This window comes from Littorina saxatilis, linkage group LG1 (genome assembly GCF_037325665.1).
Source record: "Littorina saxatilis isolate snail1 linkage group LG1, US_GU_Lsax_2.0, whole genome shotgun sequence".
Taxonomy (NCBI): domain Eukaryota; kingdom Metazoa; phylum Mollusca; class Gastropoda; order Littorinimorpha; family Littorinidae; genus Littorina; species Littorina saxatilis.
Window position 1 is genome coordinate 55,102,192 of NC_090245.1, and position 15,995 is coordinate 55,118,186.

At 40.9% G+C, this 15,995-nt stretch overlaps 2 protein-coding genes across 5 annotated transcripts in view; one reads left to right on the forward strand and one right to left on the reverse strand.

Moving 5' to 3' along the window:
* Positions 1 to 5,468, reverse strand: part of LOC138974206 (pyruvate dehydrogenase phosphatase regulatory subunit, mitochondrial-like) — a 43,316-nt gene extending 37,848 nt beyond the window's left edge. For all 4 annotated transcript variants that reach the window (XM_070346957.1, XM_070346953.1, XM_070346929.1 and 1 more), the window contains exon 1: positions 5,326 to 5,468. The gene's annotated coding sequence lies outside the window, so the exon portion shown is untranslated. The remainder of the gene's footprint in view (positions 1 to 5,325) is intronic.
* The window catches only part of LOC138974345 (uncharacterized), a 436,114-nt gene that overhangs the window by 331,816 nt on the left and 88,303 nt on the right, over positions 1 to 15,995 (forward strand). The gene's annotated exons all lie outside the window — the stretch shown is intronic.

Genomic DNA, 15,995 nt, shown 5'->3' on the forward strand with positions numbered 1-15,995 from the left:
ATAGAACTTCAACTACAATCTCAACAGTGATCCGATGGGCTGCCTAATCTATTTGCTGAGTTTGGCAGACATTTGACTTCCACCCTTGAGAGAGAATGGTTTTTCCTCGTAAACTTTGTGCCTCAAACCTGACTAAGAGGATACAACTCTACATTAATCCCCGATTATCAACCCAGATAGATGGGAGACTTCTGTCTCAACTCGGACGCCGCAGTAAGAACGATCTCCAGCAACAGACGCTGATACGGTACAGCTATCTGCTCGCTCCTAAGCCACTCCCCCAGCCTGTATGTCTACACACTGACACCAATTAAACCTCCAACTGAGCTGTTAACCCATGATTTGTAAAAATGTAAAAATATTTTACAAATTACGTCGAACCTAAAACTGCAATTTGTAAAAATGTTAAAAAAAAACACTAACATTCATTTCTCTATTCAGCCTATTGTCCCATCCCGGGAAATTCGGATCGCTTCCTCCCAGTGGAAAGCTAGCAGCAACAGAGTTGCGCTACCCCAAAGTCAAGGGATCCATTAGATTTCTTTTTCTTTCTTTTTCATTTCTTTATTGTCCTATATTGCTAGCGAATTCGGATCGCTTCCTCCCAGTGAAAAGCTAGCAGCAACAAAGTCGCGCTTGTGGTCCAAGTTGTGGAATGTGTCCAAGATGTGGAATGTGTCCAAGTTGTGGTATGTGTCCAAGATGTGGTATGTGTCCAAGTTGTGGTATGTGTCCAAGATGTGGTAATGTGTCCAAGTTGTGGTATGTGTCCAAGTTGTGGTATGTGTCCAAGATGTGGAATGTGTCCAAGATGTGGTATGTGTCCAAGTTGTGGTATGTGTCCAAGTTGCGGAATGTGTCCAAGTTGTGGTATGTGTCCAAAATGAGGTAATGTGTCCAAGTTGTGGTATGCGTCTAAGATGTGGTCTGTGTCCAAGTTGTGGTATGTGTCCAAGATGTGGTATGTGTCCAAGATGTTGTATGTGTCCAAGACGTGGTAATGTGTTCAAGTTGTGGTATGTGTCCAAGTTGTGGAATGTGATGGGACAATAAAGAAATGAAAAAAAAATCTAATACACTTATACAGTGAAGTCCGGATGTAGTGATAGCCCTCGGGACCAAATTTTTTTATCACTACATCCGGACTATCATTACACCAGGACGTCTGGTTATAGTGATATTTTTGTAGGTTTCACTACATCCGGTTATAGTTCTATTTTTGAAGGTTTTATTACTACATCCGGCCAATCGCTTGTAGTTGTAGTGATATCTTCAAAGCTTTTATTGCTACATGCGGTGGCACATTTGGTAAACTAGCCTCAAGGCAGTAATAACCACTATTGATTTCGTTTTGTGAGGTTTCTTCTGTCGTCTTTGTCAGGCTTGCAAATGTCCTGTGTTAACCTACCCCCATCCTGGCAGTTCAACAGCCGGTGTGTGTGTGTGTGTGTGTGTGTGTGTGTGTGTGTGTGTGTGTGTGTGTGTGTGTGTGTGTGTGTGCACTGTGTGTGTGCGCGTGCGTGTGTGTGTGTTTTAGAGAGAGAGAGAGAGAGAGAGAGAGAGAGAGAGAGAGAGAGAGAGAGAGAGAAGGGCCACTTACAAATAAGGGTTAAATGAAAAATTGTCAGATTTTTTAGGAATGAAATGTATTCTTTAATCAGTAACAAATGACTGGCATTCGAAACCAATCCAACAGTGCACTGTCTACTTTCGGTTCCCCAGGGCATCTCTCGCGCTTCCTCTTCGCACTCGTCTTACCACTATAAAACTTCTGCTTTAATTGTTCACCATTTTTCACAATAGCGCATACTCTTGACTGTGCAACCTAGCTTGTACTTCTTTGCAATTTCTGTCTGTGTACCTTGTTTTCTTTCAATGTCTTTCAAGAGATCAATTTTCCGCTTCAGGGTAAGCACAGTGCGTGGCTGGCTTTTGCTCGCCATTTTGGTAAAGGGAGATTACTCTCGAACATTATTTACTACAGCCGGACTTTAGCTTCCCCGGGACTTGAAAATAGTATCACTACAAGCGGACTATCACTATATCCGGACTGAAAAATATCACTACAACCGGACTAAGTTAACAAAGAACATGAACAACTGGGACCGGGACCCAGAAATTCTATTACTACAGCCGGACTATCACTATATGGGTCTATCACTACAGCCGGACTTCACTGTAGATTCATTGACTTTGTGGTAGCGCGACTCTGTTGTTGCTAGCTTTCCACTGGGAGGAAGCGACCCTAATTTCCCAGCGATGGAACAATAAAGAAAAGGAAAAAAAATCCCATAGATCCCTTGACTTTGGGGTAGCGCAACTCTGTTGCAGCTAGCTTTCCACTGGGAAGAAGTGACCCGAATTTCCCAGCGACGGGACAATCTAGTAATGAAACAAGTCGTGTAAGGCGAAATTACTACATTTAGTCAAGCTGTGGAACTCACAGAATGAAACTGAACGTAGTCCGCCGCTAGTGCAAAAGGCAGTGAAAGTGACGAGCCTGTTTGGCGCGGCAGCGGTTGCGCTGTGCTTCATAGCACACTTTACTGTACCTCTCTTCGTTTTAACTTTCTGAGCGTGTTTTTAATCCAAACATATCATATCTATATGTTTTTGGAATCAGGAACCGACAAGGAATAAGATGAAATAGTTTTTGAAACGATTTCGGAAATTTAATTTTAATCATAATTTTTATATTTCTAATTTTCAGAGCTTGTTTTTAATCCAAATATAACATATTTATATGTTTTTGGAATCACAAAATGATGAAAAATAAGATGAACGTAAATTTGGATCGTTTTATAATTTTTTATTTTTTTTTACAATTTTCAGATTTTTAATGACCAAACTGAAATGCAATACCAAAGTCCGGCCTTCGTCGAAGATTGCTTGGCCAAAATTTCAATCAATTTGATTGAAAAATGAGGGTGTGACAGTGCCGCCTCAACTTTTACAAAAAGCCGGATATGACGTCATCAAAGACATTAATTTTATCGAAAAAAAGAAAAAAACGTCCAGGGATATCATTCCCAGGAACTCTCATGTAAAATTTTATAAAGATCGGTCCAGTAGTTTAGTCTGAATCGCTCTACACACACACACACACACACACACGCACACACACACACACATACACCACGACCCTCGTCTCGATTCCCCCTCTATGTTAAAAAATTTAGTCAAAACTTGACTAAATGTAAAAAAAAGAAAAATCTAAACATCAACAGACACGCTACCCCAAAAGTCAAGGTATTTTGTTTTTGTGCCTTGACTTTGGAGATGACAAGAAAATATCGGGAGCATTAACATGATTTGTAAAAAATTTAACAAATCACGGGGCGCGCAGACCCTTGATTTTAACCCCCAGGCTCAAAACTGTAAGGTTCAGCAGCTAAAGTTGCTTCTGCCATGAATACTGCTTGTGACGTCATCAGAATTTTCACCCAGAATTCACCACTTCCATACTCTCGCGGACATTCGCGATACAATGGCCGCCAGATCGGAACGCGAAAACGCTTTGCTTCAGCCACGAAATTCGCCGGATTATGACCCAAAACGATTCCGAAAGAAACTAAACCCTGTGAGGGAAGGTGAGAAAACAATTTCCTACGGCATGCATATATATATGTCTGGTAACCTAAGTCATGCCAAAACGCAAATGAACGCGTTTTTGACACAAAAAAAAGCCTGTTGGGGTCCTTTAATTGCCCTGATTTGATGTGGCACAGCTGTAGCTCTTTGCATAATTTGTGTTTGGACATGTAAATGTGTGATTGTATACATGTGAGAGTGAGCATGTGTGTGTGCGCATGTGAGTCTGTTCCAACTTCCACCAAAGAAATCATTGTTCAAATATGAGAAGATCTACCTAAATTGGTGAACAAATTGATGGTTGCATGGGTTTTGGTATGTTAATTTATCTTCTGACTCGTTAATTCATCTTCTGACCCTCTAGATCTAGTTCTTTTCAATTCAACTATCCAAAAGACTACTTCTTCTTCTTCTGCGTTCATGGGCTAAAAGTCCCACGTACACTCATATTTTTTGTATGTGTATGAGTATGACCGTTTTTACCTCACCATTTAGGCAGCCATACGCCAGGAAAATATCCACCATGCACACTTCACTAGTACAGAATGCCAATTAACAACCGAACCACTATATGGCGCCTGTCTATACTCTTGCCAAATCCTAGCTAGCCTTCATCGCAGCGAGCAGTCGATCCCTAAGTAACGCACTAACGTTTAAAACTTAAAATTGACTATAAGACGATAAGACTGAGTAAGAAACATGCAGGTTATCCCAGCGAAGTTGGAGGTATCCCACGAACACTATACTGTAATTGACTTGAGAAATGTTCATGCCGATAATACATGATAAAGAAGGAATCTTTGTGCCCTAACTCAGGCTACAGTAGGGGATGGAAGTTCACGAAAAATTGGGAACATAGTAACTAAAATACGGCGGGTGCCGACCAATTCTTCGATTTTTGATCCAACGCCACCCAGGGCCGCTTTCTTGGGGTCGAATTTCCAAGACTACAGAAATTATGTTTGCGCAATAAGATGACGTCACGATGTTTTTACGTCAAGGTATCGTGACGTCATCCCCTCTATTGGGCCTTTCTCTCACGCGTGCATGGCGTGTGTGTGTTTGCATGTTTATGTGCACAATTGTGTGTGTGTGTGTTTGTGTGTACGTAGTTATGTGGATGTGCGTTTGTGTGAGTGTGTGTGTGTGTTAGAGAGAGAGAGAGAGAGAGAGAGAGAGAAAGAGAGAAAGAGAGAGAGAAAGAGAGAGGCGATTTGTCCTTCGCGGGGGGTATGCAGTGCCTTGGCATTGCACTTCTACTTAGGCCTAATTGATTATTTATGCACAGTCAAATATGTACTGCATCACATAAACATTCACTGCAAACAGTATGTGGCTGTCAATCTATTGGAAATGTCCTGAGAGAAAAAAAATCATTTGTTTTCCGCAGCATGCTTACTCTTCTGTAGACAATGATTAGTCCTCTCTTTCTTTTGGGGACTAAAGGGCGCATGTATGAAGAACACTTTCTAAAGCCAAAGTCACGATTCGGCATAACTCTGAATTTTTCTTGCCAGGCGCATGAAAGCAGAAGGCATCAGTTGGCCCCGAATTTGGGACACAAGAGACAGTGAAAACAACGCCAACGGGTCAATGCAAAAGTCGTTCTACTTCTACGAGACTACGGCCTATCAACACCAAAGATATTGTGCGTAAACAAATAAATTAGGCTTTCCACGCGGTTTTCATACATATTTAACGCTGGGTTGATTAATGCATCCAAAAGTCACATACCTGATGATCATGCACCTAGATTACGTTGACGCAAAACCATCAGCCTAAGCCTCCGAGGAGCAAAACATGAAGTCGGTCGAGATATTCCAGCTCTCGGAGGACAGTTTCCAGGACTTTAGACTGGTGGATTTAGCTGCGTTTTTCATTGTGCTGTTTGGGAATCAATGAGAGGTTTAGGAATTGTGATCTGTCTGGCGATAAGGGCTGATGAGAGAAATTGGGCCAATGGGAGCCTGAGATTGACGCTCTGACTGAGATTTCCACATCTAGGATTGTTATTCAACAAAACAAACACACAAAAAGTTGTAATTTTGCAAACTAGGCCTAATAAACACAGCACAGACTGAAAAGAAAACTCAAACGTAGAACACGAGATGTACACACCAGGGCCGGACTAGGCGAAGAGGAGGGGGGGGGTTGCCAGTGGTGGCCCAGGGGGATGTCCCCCCTGGCGGCAGGGGCGGATCAGTTCATTTTATGACTGTTTTTTTTCAAAAGTATATTGTGAAGATATGGGTGTGAAGGCGCGAAGCGCCGAGCCGACGGCGCGAAGCGCCTAGCTTGCTAGGGGGGTCCGGGGGCATGCCCCCCGGAAAATTTTGAAAAAAAGGATGCAAAATGGTGCAATCTGGTGCATTCTGAGGATGATCATTACCAGTTTCAGGCAGCAGATTTTGTCACTGATTAATACCCCAAAAATTGAAACTCAATGTAAAATAAAGAAATGCATACCTCATTCAATATTTTTATTTTTTGGTTTGGGGGGGGGGGGGGGGGGGGTCCAGAAACCCTCGTTGTGGGGGTCAGGTCTGACGGGTAGGTCATATTCTGAGATAGGAAAATGGTCGCTCCTTGCATGAAACGGCATAAAATAAGCAATAATAAAAAAAAAATTAAATAAGTAAGGTACATGTTGAGGCTAGGGGGGGGGGGGGGTTGCGCAACCCCCATAACCCCCCCGGTAGTCCGGCCCTGCACACACTGTGACACACACAGGCACACACACACGGAACAGACACACACAGCCTACATTGACACACACACACACACACCGCTGACACTGACACACACACTGGCACACACCGTGGGGCACACTGGCTCCCATGGGGTCGCCTTCACGCGGCGGGAGCGTTTAAACAGAGCTACCCCATCCCTTTACTTTTCTTCTTTTGTCTTATTTCTGCCTTACCAGTCCTTTCACCTATATTTCCTTCCAAGAAAACTCTCCCTACTATTCCCTGCAGTTTTCCGATTCCTTTCTTGTTGTCTTATTTCTACCTGACTGGATCCATCACCTTTATTTCACTTACCAAAAGTCTTCTTTTCCACATGATGCACATCCTTATTTCTCTGCACCCCGCATGTCGTAAGAGGCGACTAACGGATTCTGTTTCTCCTTTTACCCTTGTTAAGTGGTTCTTGTATAGAATATAGTCAATGTTTGTAAAGATTTTAGTCAAGCAGTATGTAAGAAATGTTTAGTCCTTTATATTTGTACTGGAAACTTGCATTCTCCCAGTAAGGTCATATGTTGTACTACGTTGCAAGCCCCTGGAGCAATTTTTTGATTGGTGCTTTTGTGAACAAGAAACACTTAACAAGTGGCTCTATCCCATCTCCCCCCTTTCCCCTATATATACCTATCCCATCTCCCCTCTTTCCCTCGTCGCGATATAACCTTCGTGGTTGAAAACGACGTTAAACACCAAATAAAGAAAAGAAAGAAGGGCACACTGGCACACACAGCCAGTGTCACGTTTTCATCTTTCGCCGTGGTGATATTTCGATTCTCGGCCTCGTTGATCTAGTATAAACTCTACACTGAACAAAAAAACACCTTTTCTTTATTTGGTGTTTAACGTCGTTTTCAACCACGAAGGTTATATCGCGACGAGGGAAAGGGGGGAGATGGGATAGGGGAAAGGGGGGAGATGGGATAGAGCCACTTGTTAAGTGTTTCTTGTTCACAAAAGCACTAATCAAAAAATTGCTCTAGGGGCTTGCAACGTAGTACAATATATGACCTTACTGGGAGAATGCAAGTTTCCAGTACTGACAAAGGACTAAACATTTCTTACATACTGCTTGACTAAAATCTTTACAAACATTGACTATATTCTATACAAGAACCACTTAACAAGGGTAAAATGAGAAACAGAATCCGTTAGTCGCCTCTTACGACATGCGGGGTGCAGAGACTAAGGATGCGCATCATGTGGAAAAGAAGACTTTTGGTAAGTGAAATAAAGGTGATGGATCCAGTCAGGTAGAAACTTAAGACAACAAGAAAGGAATCGGAAAACTGCAGGGAATAGTAGGGAGAGTTTTCTTGGAAGGAAATATAGGTGAAAGGACTGGTAAGGCAGAAATAAGACAAAAGAAGAGAAGTAAAGGGGTGGTGTAGCTCTGTTTAAACGCTCCCGCCGCGTGAAGGCGACCCCATGGAAGTTGTGAAATACGTCACTCTATGGGAGGGGTGATGGCAAAATTATTCAACAAAAACATCACAGGCCGAACTGTGCAGGGTTAACCGCAACAAACTCAAACCATTCATACTACTCTGCATTTGAGTGACTTATATACCAACATTTTTATGTCTTATTTTCAGCACAGGTGTAGGAAAAATCATGAACCAAAATGTTATTTATTTTCTAATTTAACATTTGTTTTACAAATTTGACCATGGTCTTTCAAATATACAGTGACATTAAACATTGTTATGTTAAAAAAAAAAGAAGAAAAAGAAAAGCTTTTGTGCATAAATCAGAAAATACATTGTACATTTTACCTACAGGCCAAACAAGAGAATGATCCAAGCAAGTTGCACTGATCTAAAAATATATACAGAGGCAAGTTGTCAAAAACAGGCGCTTGCATTTGGATGTGTCCAATGATAGTAGGTTTGGTTGTGATCAATCAGAATAATGTAGGAATAAAAATGTATGACAGTTTGGTATGATGACATGTAATTCACATATGCTGAAATATAAAATCATACATCATATAATATTAATATGGCTGTTGCCATGACCATGAACCCCAAGAAAGGTTTAATGTTATCAGTGTAAATCAAAATACCAAAATCAAGCACCTATTAATCTGGTCTACAGCGCGGGAAGATTGAGGCCTTCGTAAACGTTCAACGTTGGCCAATAATGATTTTAACAATGTTGTGTCGTTTTGTATTATGTTGTATTTTGTTGATCAATTGATAAATATGTCTTCCCAACATATTACAACTCAAACAGAAATAAAGTCTTAGAGAACTACAATAATTATTGTTGCCGTCAAAACCTTGCAAGGCCTCAACCGTTCTCACGAGATCAGTTACATTTTTTTTCTCTCTCTCTCTCTCTCTCCCTCTCCCTCTCTCTCTCTCTCTCTCTCTCTCTGTATGTATGTCTTTGTCTGTGTCTCCCTCTGAGTCTCTCCGCTTCTGTCTTTCTATGTCTGTCTCTGTCTATGTGTGTGTGTGTGTGTGTGTGTGTGTGTGTGTGTGTGTGTGTGTGTGTGTGTGTGTGTGTCTCTCTCTCTCTCTCGCTCTCGCTTTCTCTCTCTCTCATCTGACTCTTGGCACACAGGTCAAAGCAGAGGTTAACTTGAGTGCACGTGTACCTAGGAGGGGGGTGATTTCTTGAATTAGCTGAGGGCGGAAGGAAATCGCTCACCTTCCACGTCCAAAACGTAGTGATATTGACACGCCAGATTAGTGCGGTAGCGTATTGTGCTAAGCAGGAAAGCGCGCTTTTCTGCCGGTATTCTTGTTAACTTCGCAATTTCCGGAAAACATCCACTTTCACTTTGAGACTGTTCTGTTTACATTCGACACTATCAAAACCACTTTGCAATACTGAAATAATTTGTTCTGTGTTCGAAAGCTACAGCCAATCGTTATTATGTCCCCTTAGGTACAGTTTTATAACATTATTGGCACATGTAAACAATAGGAATTAATTAATGAACGCTACGAAAAGGGCAGCCTTTAACCTCCCTGTTGTCACTCAGCATTTTTTTTTTTTTATTCCGCTCATCCACACTTTCAGCACTTCCCCCACCCGCCCTCCCTATCTCAGATGTAATTTGTAAATGACGTTTTCAGCCTTCAATCCACTATTTAACGTAGTAAGTCAAGCTTTTCAAACCTTATTAATAATTGCTTTGATGTTTTGCTGATGTTCAGTTTATTATTTAATAAAGATCTCATGGTTCAAAATTTCATATTGTTTTTTTCAAAAACGTGCGTGTGTTCCATTTCAAACTAACCTCACTGATGTGAACTCCATTATTACTGTCACATCTGTTTTACAAATTACACCCATAATCCAAACCAACGCGCAAACACACACACACACCACAACTACACACATATGTACTCGTTACCATTAGCCAACGCTCGTCACAACACTGTCAGTCTCAAGTCTAAATAATAATAGTATAAATCATAACTAATTTTCTTCACATCATCATAGACATAATGTTGCTTCACATGTTCTTTGTACAATCGTTGGTTTTCACAATAAATATTGCATTACTGTAATTGTCTTCTCAGTTTTTCTTTAACAATATCTTTCCAAAAACAAAACTCAAAGACCACACAAGCTATTGCAACCCACTCCTATCTCTGGTCTCTCTTCCTGGGTACCGGCAAAGGTACCTAAGACTTACATTCAAATGCTTACATTTCCATGCTACCCACATTGTCAAAATACCAATAATTATTCAAAACAAATGTTAACTACTACCTAACTTCATAGTTTCAGACCCACAACCATTACTAGTTATACACACATTTCACATTTAAACCATTAGTCGGCCCCCTGTCGATATTTATCGACTAAGTTCCTTGTCTATCTATGTCTCTGGTTTGGTACTGCATAGAATTAAAGGTCGAACACTGAGTACCAGAGAAATTATTGTGATGAATCTGATACGCACAGAAATAAATAAGCTTCAGGAAACAGAATATGGTATCTGAATGCCATCTTGACCCTCTATGGCAAAGGCCCGATTTCTGTCCTTTTGATTACGTAACAGCTCAACTTGACTCATTTTGCTTTCTACTGTTTCATTCAGAGCCAGGAAGGGAAGGAGTAACTATAACCAGAACTTCACATCAACCATAATTTTAACTATAATTGTTTGTTTATGATTCGATTTCCAACATGATGGATAAACCACGTCAGTCCAACAACAACAGCAACAACACCAGCACCAGCACCGGCAGTATCCAGAGGAGCAGCAGCAACACTGAGCGGCAACGACAACACCGTGACAACTCTGAAAGACAAGAATAACAATTAACAACAGAAACAACCACGAACACAACAACACATTGCTGGCATCTAAACACTGTGTTTGTTTGTATATTTGTTCGTTTACGTTTGTATGTTTCTTTGTTTGTTTGTTTGTTCAAGTTGTTTCGTCAGTGTTTTTCTCTCCATCTCACGGTTAAAAACTACAGACATAAAAAAAGAATAACTGTTCTGGTTATATCCCTGAATTTCCCGGACGCCGGTCATCTCCCACACACACACACGCCCACACACACACAACACACATGAACAAGTCGCGTAAGGCGAAAATACAATATTTAGTCAAGTAGCTGTCGAACTCACAGAATGAAACTGAACGCAACGCAACGCAGCAAGACCGTATACTCGTAGCATCGTCACTCCACCGCCCGTGGCAAAGGCAGTGCCCGTGGAATTGACAAGAAGAGCGGGGTATTCGTTGCGCTGAGAAGGATAGCACGCTTTTCTGTACCTCTCTTCGTTTTAACTTTCTGAGCGTGTTTTTAATCCAAACATATCATATCTATATATTTTTGGAATCAGGAACCGACAAGGAATAAGATGAATGTGTTTTTAAATTGATTTCGAAAAAACAATTTTGATAATAATTTTTATATATTTAATTTTTAGAGCTTGTTTTTAATCCGAATATAACATATTTATATGTTTTTGGAATCAGCAAATGATGGAGAATAAGATAAACGTAAATTTGGATCGTTTTATAAATTTTTATTTTTTTTTACAATTTTCAGATTTTTAATGACCAAAGTCATTAATTAATTTTTAAGCCACCAAGCTGAAATGCAATACCGAAGTCCGGGCTTCGTCGAAGATTACTTGACCAAAATTTCAACCAATTTGGTTGAAAAATGAGGGCGTGACAGTGCCGCCTCAACTTTCACGAAAAGCCGGATATGACGTCATCAAAGACATTTATCAAAAAAATGAAAAAAACATTCGCGGATTTCATACCCAGGAACTCTCATGTCAAATTTCATAAAGATCGGTCCAGTAGTTTAGTCTGAATCGCTCTACACACACACACAGACACACAGACACACGCACATACACCACGACCCTCGTTTCGATTCCCCCTCGATGTTAAAATATTTCGTCAAAACTTGACTAAATATAACAAGTCGCGTAAGGCGAAAATACAATATTTAGTCAAGTAGCTGTCGAACTCACAGAATGAAACTGAACGCAATGCCATTTTTCAGCAAGACCGTATACTCGTAGCATCGTCAGTCCACCGCTCATGGCTAAGGCAGTGAAATTGACAAGAAGAGCGGGGTAGTAGTTGCGCTAAGAAGGATAGCACGCTTTTCTGTACCTCTCTTTGTTTTAACTTTCTGAGCGTGTTTTTAATCCAAACATATCATATCTATATGTTTTTGGAATCAGGAACCGACAAGGAATAAGATGAAAGTGTTTTTAAATTGATTTGGACAATTTAATTTTGATAATAATTTTTATATATTTAATTTTCAGAGCTTGTTTTTAATCCGAATATAACATATTTATATGTTTTTGGAATCAGCAAATGATGGAGAATAAGATAAACGTAAATTTGGATCGTTTTATAAATTTTTATTTTTTTTTACAATTTTCAGATTTTTAATGACCAAAGTCATTAATTAATTTTTAAGCCACCAAGCTGAAATGCAATACCGAACCCCGGGCTTCGTCGAAGATTACTTGACCAAAATTTCAACCAATTTGGTTGAAAAATGAGGGCGTGACAGTGCCGCCTCAACTTTCACGAAAAGCCGGATATGACGTCATCAAAGACATTTATCAAAAAAATGAAAAAAAACGTTCGGGGATTTCATACCCAGGAACTCTCATGTCAAATTTCATAAAGATCGGTCCAGTAGTTTAGTCTGAATCGCTCTACACACACACACAGACAGACAGACAGACAGACGCACATACACCACGACCCTCGTTTCGATTCCCCCTCGATGTTAAAATATTTAGTCAAAACTTGACTAAATATAATAAAAACACAGCTGAGGATGGGGGATATCGTCAAGTTGTCGTAGGAGTCGGCTTTGAGCGGGGATTTCAAGCAAAAGCGGAAATCCCGACGTCTGAATATAGCCACAGCTGTGCCACGACTGCGTCACGTGGGCCACTTCAGTGAGTCAGTCGTTCCTCCAGTGACATTCACTGATTCAGAGATATATATGTATGAGAGAGCATTCAGCGAAGCAACACAGCTGTTCGCACAGAGACAGGAAGTCGCTTTATTACTGCTGCCTGCCGTGTAGTGTGAGTGCCTTGTTTTCCATTCTGCTAGCCAGTGTGACGCATATAATTATACAGTATACTAGCTACACACTTTGTCCGGGATATCATGATATGCACATGTAGGCCTAGGCCACTCGACGCTGCGATTAGCCTAGCCCCTTGTGTGACAGTCTGGTGCGAAAGAAAGTTGAAGTGGAATGCCGCGCATTCTTTGACTCTGCCCGTGTACTACCACAAAATAGCAGCTTATTCCATCAGTAAGCACAGTGATTGTGATGGTCGCACTGAGTGTAGTTTTAGTATTGCACTTGAAGTGTCTGTCGTCGCATTGCGAACATAGGAACTGTATGTATTTGAATACTGCAGACTGAGAGTGAGAAGGCTGAGTGTATAATCTATAAACAACAGCGGGCAGAACAGTCGGCATGATGGGGAATAACAATGCAGGTATGTCAGTCTCATGAAACTCGACTGCTGCATGATTGTAAGCTACAAATTCAGTTCCCTCAGCCATACTGGTCCACTCTTTTCAGTGTTCCGACTCAGTGTCAAACAATGTTATAGTTGTGTGTGCGGAACCGCACTCAGTGTTACAAGAACCGTTTAGACTGATAAGATTAACTTTCATACCTGTTGCTCTGGACTCAGTTCGTCAGTCACTTTGAAACCAACAACGGCGTAAGGCAATGGAATCAGTTCAAGTCAGTTTTCAGATAACCCGAGGCCGGGGAGCCGTACTGAGCAATAACTTAATTATGCGAATATATCACTGTCACTGACCATGAGCAGAAAGGAAACTTTAATTTATCATATACTGTATAGGGCTACTTCCCGAACTGGCTCGCTTATTCACTTGTGTTATGCTAATGAACAGCTGATGATAGGACGACTACTGTTCCGCTCAGCAGCCAAATGCCACCCCTCCCCCCGGCCGGCCTTCTTCCATTCCTGTCTGCACCCATCCCTTCTCTACTTCAAGTCTCACTTCTTTCTGTACTGTGTATTTACTGAGGAGAAACACCAACAATGTGAGAAAATCAGGTCGTAAGAGGAAAAGAGTTTGAGGACCAAAGAACAGAAAATCTGAGAAAACTGACGCAGTCTTAAAAAAAGATGAAGTTTTAAAAAGGAGGTTCTGCAGTTATATCTGATGTATACTACTTCACTTCACGAATGCGCCATTGACTCAGCCGGAAAGCGCGAAAAAAACCTCTGACTTCACTCAAATCAGCTGTGGCGAGTCTTTCTTTCCAAACACTCCCAGCCTGTTTTGTGGGGCTATTATGCGTCAGCCTTTCAGACAAAAGTGTTTTGAGACCGACATGGCTATTGTGGTAGGCCTAGCTAGTGTACAACCACGCCAGTAACAATAATACTGTACCACTGTGCTTTACAGCGTCCACGGATACGATGCAATACATGTACAATAAATGACCCACGAAGGACACTTATCCGCGGGTTTACTGAGTACATGGTATTGTTGTAGAGGTGTACGGTTGCCGGTTTTCACAGTAAATCCCCTGCAGTCTGGTGGGATTGGTACCTGTATACCACACACCTGTATACCACACACAGGCGCTTGAAACGTGAATTAGGTTTTGGAGTTCTGCTCTAGATGGTAGTTCAATGGTATAGCAACCTTGACTTACCTGAAAACAACCAGACAGAACATAGTAGATGAAGAAATAGTAGAAGTTGTCAATATATACTTGGACTGTGCCGTGAATAAGAAAATCACTGGAAGTCTAAACGAGAGAGAGAGAGAGAGAGAGAGAGAGAGAGAGAGAGAGAGAGAGAGAGAGAGAGAGAGAGACAGAGAGACAGACAGACAGACAGACAGATAGATAGACAGACTGAGACAGACTGAGAGTGACAGAGAGAGTCAAAGAGAAGGTAAGATCAGGTACATCTGTATTTTTCGTGGGTAATACAATAAAGCATTCTCATCCCTTTTTACATCCAGCCCTCGCCCAAAATAGGGAAACATATTTTTAAGACATTAACAGTATTAACACCTAACCAACGTAATTAATACTGTCAGAGAGAGAGAGAGAGAGAGAGAGAGAGAGAGAGAGAGAGAGAGAGAGAGAGAGAGAGAGAGAGAGAGAGAGAGAGGGGCATTAACAGGAGATTCAATAATATGCTCCAAAAGCCTGTGATTTGGCCTGTAATCCAATAGTATGACGGCTTACTAGTGCCAAAACCTGGGGTTACCCATTATCACGTGATAATTACTAATTAACGCTGTCAGTTACTGTTTTCACTCGTTAGTTACTCATTTTCACGGGATAATTAGTAATTTTCACGGGAAAATGACTAATTTTTAGTTTTGGCACTAGCAATCCGTCAGGAAGTGAGCCAAAACTAAACATTAGTAATTAACAGGTGAAAGTTAGTAATTTTCCCGGGAAAATTAGTAATTAACACGTGAAAATGGTAATTATCAAGGGAAAATTAGTAATTTTCCCTTGATAATTACAATTATGAGGTTTTGGCACTAGTAATCCCTATGACGGCTTACTAGTGTCAAAACCTGGGGTTACCCATTATCACGTGATAATTACTAATTAACGCTGTCAGTTACTGTTTTCACCTGTTAGTTACTCATTTTCACGGGAAAATTACTAATTTTTAGTTCTGGCACTAGCAATCCGTCAGGAAGTGAGCCAAAACTAAAGATTAGTAATTAACAGGTGAAAGTTAGTAATTATTCCGGGAAAATTAGTAATAAACACGTGAAAATGGTAATTATCAAGGGAAAATTACTAATTTTCCCTTGATAATTACAATTATGAGGTTTTGGCATTAGTAAGCCGTCATACAATAGTCCATAAAACAGTACACATAGATTTGTGCAGTTCTTCGACTAGAGGCTCGCCTAGTAAAACATTGCATGACGCCAGGAAGTTGTTATGACCTAAGCGACCTGGGATTACACTGGCCGGTGTAACATGCTTATCTTGTTATCCATAATTTTAAAACTGTTTGTATATATTGCATCCTTGTTGATAGAAAATCCTTTTCTCTTTTTCCCCGGAAAATGCAACGTGTTACGTGATAATTGAAATGGTGTCACAGTCTACAAGTAAGAGAGTGTCTGACCTGATCCAGACAATGGGTTTGTCA